This window comes from Coregonus lavaretus, assembly GCF_964263955.1.
Source record: "Coregonus lavaretus genome assembly, chromosome: 14".
Classification (NCBI taxonomy): domain Eukaryota; kingdom Metazoa; phylum Chordata; class Actinopteri; order Salmoniformes; family Salmonidae; genus Coregonus; species Coregonus lavaretus.
The window spans coordinates 2,457,870-2,463,869 of NC_140001.1; the positions used below are offsets into that span (position 1 = coordinate 2,457,870).

A 6,000-nucleotide genomic window follows, 5' to 3' on the forward strand; every position below is an offset into this window, starting at 1 on the left:
CTTTGAAGTGATAACTGGAGCCATGAGACACAACAAAAAATAACTAAACATTATCAAGATATCCCTGGAGAAATAACTTCTATTAGTCGTTGGTCCAGCCAATAGGATTACATCCACTTCCATTGTAACTGCTGTTGACAAGTATTCCACAACAGCCGACCTGGTACGACCGACTGACACACACACACACACACACACACACACATATTCCATTGTAACTGTTGTTGACAGGATCTCCACAAAGCCATCTAATTAGAGAGAGACGTAGTTTGAGATAACAGACAGGCGTTTACACCAGACACCTCTGTCTGAGAGTATTAGGACCCAAGGATGTAATGTTGTAATGTTGAGGTTACAATCTAAACCAGACATGTGTAGACTACTGTAGGTTACCATCTAAACCAGACACTTGCCACTCAGTGTGACCAGGAAGTGATGAGTGTTGCCACTCAGTGTGACCAGGAAGTGATGAGTGTTGCCACTCAGTGTGACCAGGAAGTGATGAGTGTTGCCACTCAGTGTGACCAGGAAGTGATGAGTGTTGCCACTCAGTGTGACCAGGAAGTGATGAGTGTTGCCACTCAGTGTAACCAGGAAGTGATGAGTGTTGCTACTCAGTGTGACCAGGAAGTGATGAGTGTTGCTACTCAGTGTGACCAGGAAGTGATGAGTGTTGCCACTCAGTGTAACCAGGAAGTGATGAGTGTTGCCACTCAGTGTGACCAGGAAGTGATGAGTGTTGCCACTCAGTGTAACCAGGAAGTGATGAGTGTTGCTACTCAGTGTGACCAGGAAGTGATGAGTGTTGCTACTCAGTGTGACCAGGAAGTGATGAGTGTTGCCACTCAGTGTAACCAGGAAGTGATGAGTGTTGCTACTCAGTGTGACCAGGAAGTGATGAGTGTTGCCACTCAGTGTGACCAGGAAGTGATGAGTGTTGCCACTCAGTGTGACCAGGAAGTGATGAGTGTTGCTACTCAGTGTGACCAGGAAGTGATGAGTGTTGCCACTCAGTGTGACCAGGAAGTGATGAGTGTTGCCACTCAGTGTGACCAGGAAGTGATGAGTGTTACCACTCAGTGTGACCAGGAAGTGATGAGTGTTGCCACTCAGTGTGACCAGGAAGTGATGAGTGTTGCCACTCAGTGTAACCAGGAAGTGATGAGTGTTGCCACTCAGTGTGACCAGGAAGTGATGAGTGTTGCTACTCAGTGTGACCAGGAAGTGATGAGTGTTGCCACTCAGTGTGACCAGGAAGTGATGAGTGTTGCCACTCAGTGTGACCAGGAAGTGATGAGTGTTGCCACTTAGTGTGACCAGGAAGTGATGAGTGTTGCCACTTAGTGTGACCAGGAAGTGATGAGTGTTGCCACTCAGTGTGACCAGGAAGTGATGAGTGTTGCTACTCAGTGTGACCAGGAAGTGATGAGTGTTGCCACTCAGTGTGACCTGGAAGTGATGAGTGTTGCCACTCAGTGTGACCAGGAAGTGATGAGTGTTGCCACTCAGTGTGACCAGGAAGTGATGAGTGTTGCCACTCAGTGTGACCAGGAAGTGATGAGTGTTACCACTCAGTGTGACCAGGAAGTGATGAGTGTTGCTACTCAGTGTGACCAGGAAGTGATGAGTGTTGCCACTCAGTGTAACCAGGAAGTGATGAGTGTTGCTACTCAGTGTGACCAGGAAGTGATGAGTGTTGCTACTCAGTGTGACCAGGAAGTGATGAGTGTTGCCACTCAGTGTAACCAGGAAGTGATGAGTGTTGCCACTCAGTGTAACCAGGAAGTGATGAGTGTTGCCACTCAGTGTGACCAGGAAGTGATGAGTGTTGCCACTCAGTGTGACCAGGAAGTGATGAGTGTTGCCACTCAGTGTGACCAGGAAATGATGAGTGTTGCTACTCAGTGTGACCAGGAAGTGATGAGTGTTGCCACTCAGTGTAACCAGGAAGTGATGAGTGTTGCCACTCAGTGTGACCAGGAAGTGATGAGTGTTGCCACTCAGTGTGACCAGGAAGTGATGAGTGTTGCTACTCAGTGTGACCAGGAAGTGATGAGTGTTGCCACTCAGTGTGACCAGGAAGTGATGAGTGTTGCCACTCAGTGTGACCAGGAAGTGATGAGTGTTGCCACTCAGTGTAACCAGGAAGTGATGAGTGTTGCCACTCAGTGTGACCAGGAAGTGATGAGTGTTGCTACTCAGTGTGACCAGGAAGTGAACCCTTCAGTTGGTGTTTGAAAATGTATGCACTCACTAACTGTAAGTCGCTCTGGATAACAGCGTCTGCTAAATGACTAAAAATATAAATGTAAATGTGTTTAGTGTTTACAACATACAGTCCCAACAGGTGTCAATGGCTGGATGTGACAAGTCTTGTTCAAACATGGACTGTAAAGGGGGTTTACTGGCCAATTGACATATGGTGAGGTATCATGATGATGACTCATGGATGATTCATACAATCAATGAAATGAACTCTAACAACATGTAAACAAGGCAATAATGTGATAATATGGGACAATGGATTACCAAAACAGCAAAAAAGGTTTGTGTTTCTGAAGTGGAATTAGTGTTCTCTCTTTCTAGGCATTACACTGTTCTTATTGCAACTGTTCTAGGTTCAGTATCGTCTGTTAACCACTGTTCTAGGTTCAGTATTGTCTGTTAACTACTGTTCTAGGTTCAGTATTGTCTGTTAACCACTGTTCTAGGTTCAGAATTGTCTGTTAACTACTGTTCTAGGTTCAGTATCGTCTGTTAACTACTGTTCTAGGTTCAGTATTGTCTGTTAACTACTGTTCTAGGTTCAGTATCGTCTGTTAACCACTGTTCTAGGTTCAGTATCGTCTGTTAGTATTGTCTATTAATGTTGATTCACAAAAGCATGAGCGTCCGCTTACACAGGATCAGGACGATCAGCACGTATGGCATCCTGTGAGCTTCTCTGGGGCATGCTAGCGTGACTCAGATGGAAGTCGTTTACACACTGCCCAGTGCCTAACCTTGGACATCAGTAATCACCAACCCATATATCAGTTCTAAGCATGGCCATGTGCCAGTGTCAAACATCACAAAAACATCTTTGTGCCAGTTCTAATTGGATTGTGATACCTAAATCCACTTTTAACCATCACAAGTCATCATACATACAGTAGCTTAAGTCCTGTTCACCGTCCACCGACCTGCTTTGATTTGGGAATATGAGCTGTGATTACATACGGCGGTGCGTGACGTGAGGTTTAAATATAGAAGTTAGAGATGTAGCATCTATGTTTAAGTCGTCTGTTGTAGTAGGTGATAAGCAGGTAGTATCAATCTATATTTAGGTCTAGTATCTATCTATGTGTGTGTGTGTGTGTGTGTGTGTGTGTGTGTGGTATCCATCTTTATGTTTTATTGTTATTTATTTTGCTCTTTTGCACCCCAGTATCTCTATTTGCACATAATCTCTTGCACATCTATCATTCCAGTGTTAATACTATTGTAATTATTTTGCACTATAGCCTATTTATTGCCTTACGTCCATAACTTGCTACATTTGCACACACTGTATATATATTTTCTGTTGTATTTTTGACTTTATGTTTTTTTACCCCATATGTAACTCTGTGTTGTTTTTATTGCACTGCTTTGCTTTATCTTGGCCAGGTCGCAGTTGTAAATGAGAACTTGTTCTCAACTGGCTTACCTGGTTAAATAAAGGTGAAATAAAAAATAAAAAAATGTAGGTATAGTATCACACACAGCTACTGTGATGGGCTACTCAGAACATTGTTATGTGATCCCTGTGGGAATTGAAACCACAACCTTGTTGTTAACGAAGCATGTGACAAATGAAATGGTATTTTATTTTATTAAAACAACAGCCAATTATGAATCCCAGAAATAAACACTAAGAAGAGACAACTCACAGAAACAGTTTCACCTTTAGTTTCAGCCCAAATCTTATTTTTGAGAATGAACATGTAAACAGATGTAGAGGCTACAATCTAAGACGGTATTTGAATCCTAGTCAAGAATATTGCGGGGAGAATCTCGATTCCATACTCCTCACGGCACAGGGGCTCAGTCGGGGTAGAATACACAAGGTGTAAGTTCGAAATTTGGTTGTGCATCAGCAGTTTCTCTCTTGTTTTGTCCGTCACTGACAGTCACTCAATTAGCCATGTCAGCTAACCATTTTTTTATTGAAAGTTAGTCTAGCCAGTTTATTACTAAACTTGTAGTGATCATGGCCGAATCCCGACCGGGTACGCAGGGCACGTCCAGGAGGCCCCCATTGATTTTGTTAGCCACTCTCACTCAGATATTATTAACATGGCATACGTCATGGCAAAATGTGTAGAACTGCTGGAAATTAGCTTCAAAACTGCAAAAATATACTCTCTGCCCCATGGCAAAATGTGTAGAACTACAGAAAACTTGCTTTAAAACTGCAAAGATCTTTTGTCTGGCAAAATAAGTGGAACTGCATGAAATGTGTTATTAAATTGCTACATTAACTTAACTTAATTCACCTCTGAAAATAACCTACAGTACAAGGTCCTCAGACGGTAACGTTATTGGCCTAAAGCAGGCCTACTAGATAGAATAGAACCAGCTACACTGAATACAAAAACAACAGGTAACCTAAATCAAAACGTTTATTAGTCAGCTATTGAAATCAGACCGTTAGGCCCATCCGTTTTACTAGTTATAATGCTCAGCGAGAAACAGCACAGGTAGCCAAGTCACAAGCGCATCATATTAGAACAGTTTTAAAGCCAATGGAAATCGACCATACCTGAAGGTCCTACTTGAACCCCATTTCAGCCAGGTTGTTTCCTTCCCTCTCCGATCTGTCGCCTACACGTCTTCCTCCCGGTCTGCCTGAGCCAGATGCACACGGGGTTAATCCGAGTTGTGGCGGCTTCCCAATCCCAAAACAGGAGTTCGGTAATTGGTTTAATAGCTGGTTGGCGTTCAAGCAGCCGGGCAATGTAACAACCCGCCGTTACAATGTATCCGAAAGAAAGCCATAGCCCCCTGCGCGCACACACTGGTTGAATCAACGTTGTTTCCACGTCATTTAAGTGCAATTACGTTGAACCAATGTTGAATAGATGTTAAATTGACGTCTGTGCCCAGTGGGAGAAGCGTAACGCGGCCGCCCAAGACTAAGAATGGGTTCTTCTGTTTTATGCTGACAAACTGTTATGTACTAGTTTTACATTTACATTTACATTTTAGTCATTTAGCAGACGCTCTTATCCAGAGATAAGTTTACTCTGAGCGCTCCTCGTTCTTCATAATGGCAGTGTCAACACTGTTGGCTCGGGTGTTCCAACTCTTGATAAGAGTCGGTGCCATCTCAATCCAATGATTGTTTACGCTTGAGTGTATTGCAATAATATCGTCATAATATCACTCGGCTGCAGCCCCCCGGTTTCCACCGTCTTCATGCCTGCGCAGTTCGGTTCCTCCGTGTCCCGCCCCCGCCCCTGTTCTACTCTGCTCCACTCAACACTTCAATCACTTGCTGCTTACTTGAGCGCCTTCTGCCCGCAACAACTTCATAATATTGTAATCCAGAATATCAGGAATATAGAGGTTTTGGCTATGAATGCAACTGTAGATATGCTGACAAAAAGCATTGACATTTATTGTAGAAATGACCACATTTTGATTGTCAGCTAAATAAATGTTTTTTATTTATTTAAAACCACTTTGTGGTAGGCTATTATAATAAGCTACAGTCATTAATTGCACTGCATCATGAGTATATGGATTCTGATTAATGACTGTATGATTCTGTGTAACCAAATGTATAATCCTAAATGTCAGTTTTAGCAGAGAGGAATTCTAAAACCACAGTAGAGGAGAGTGGGATTGGTGAAGTCATTTGACTTTGTGAAAATCAGGATTTTGGACCTATAGGTTATAACTTATAACTTGCTTACCACTTTTTCCATGTGGTTTCTTCCTTCACAAACTCCATGAAATGATGACCTCTTCCTAAAT

At 43.0% G+C, this 6,000-nt stretch overlaps 1 protein-coding gene across 1 annotated transcript in view; it reads right to left on the minus strand.

Moving 5' to 3' along the window:
* Positions 1 to 5,482, minus strand: part of LOC311140964 (uncharacterized protein) — a 46,410-nt gene extending 40,928 nt beyond the window's left edge. The window contains exon 1 of the mRNA XM_084176224.1: positions 4,784 to 5,482. The gene's annotated coding sequence lies outside the window, so the exon portion shown is untranslated. The remainder of the gene's footprint in view (positions 1 to 4,783) is intronic.
* Between the last annotated feature and the right edge of the window lie 518 nt (positions 5,483 to 6,000).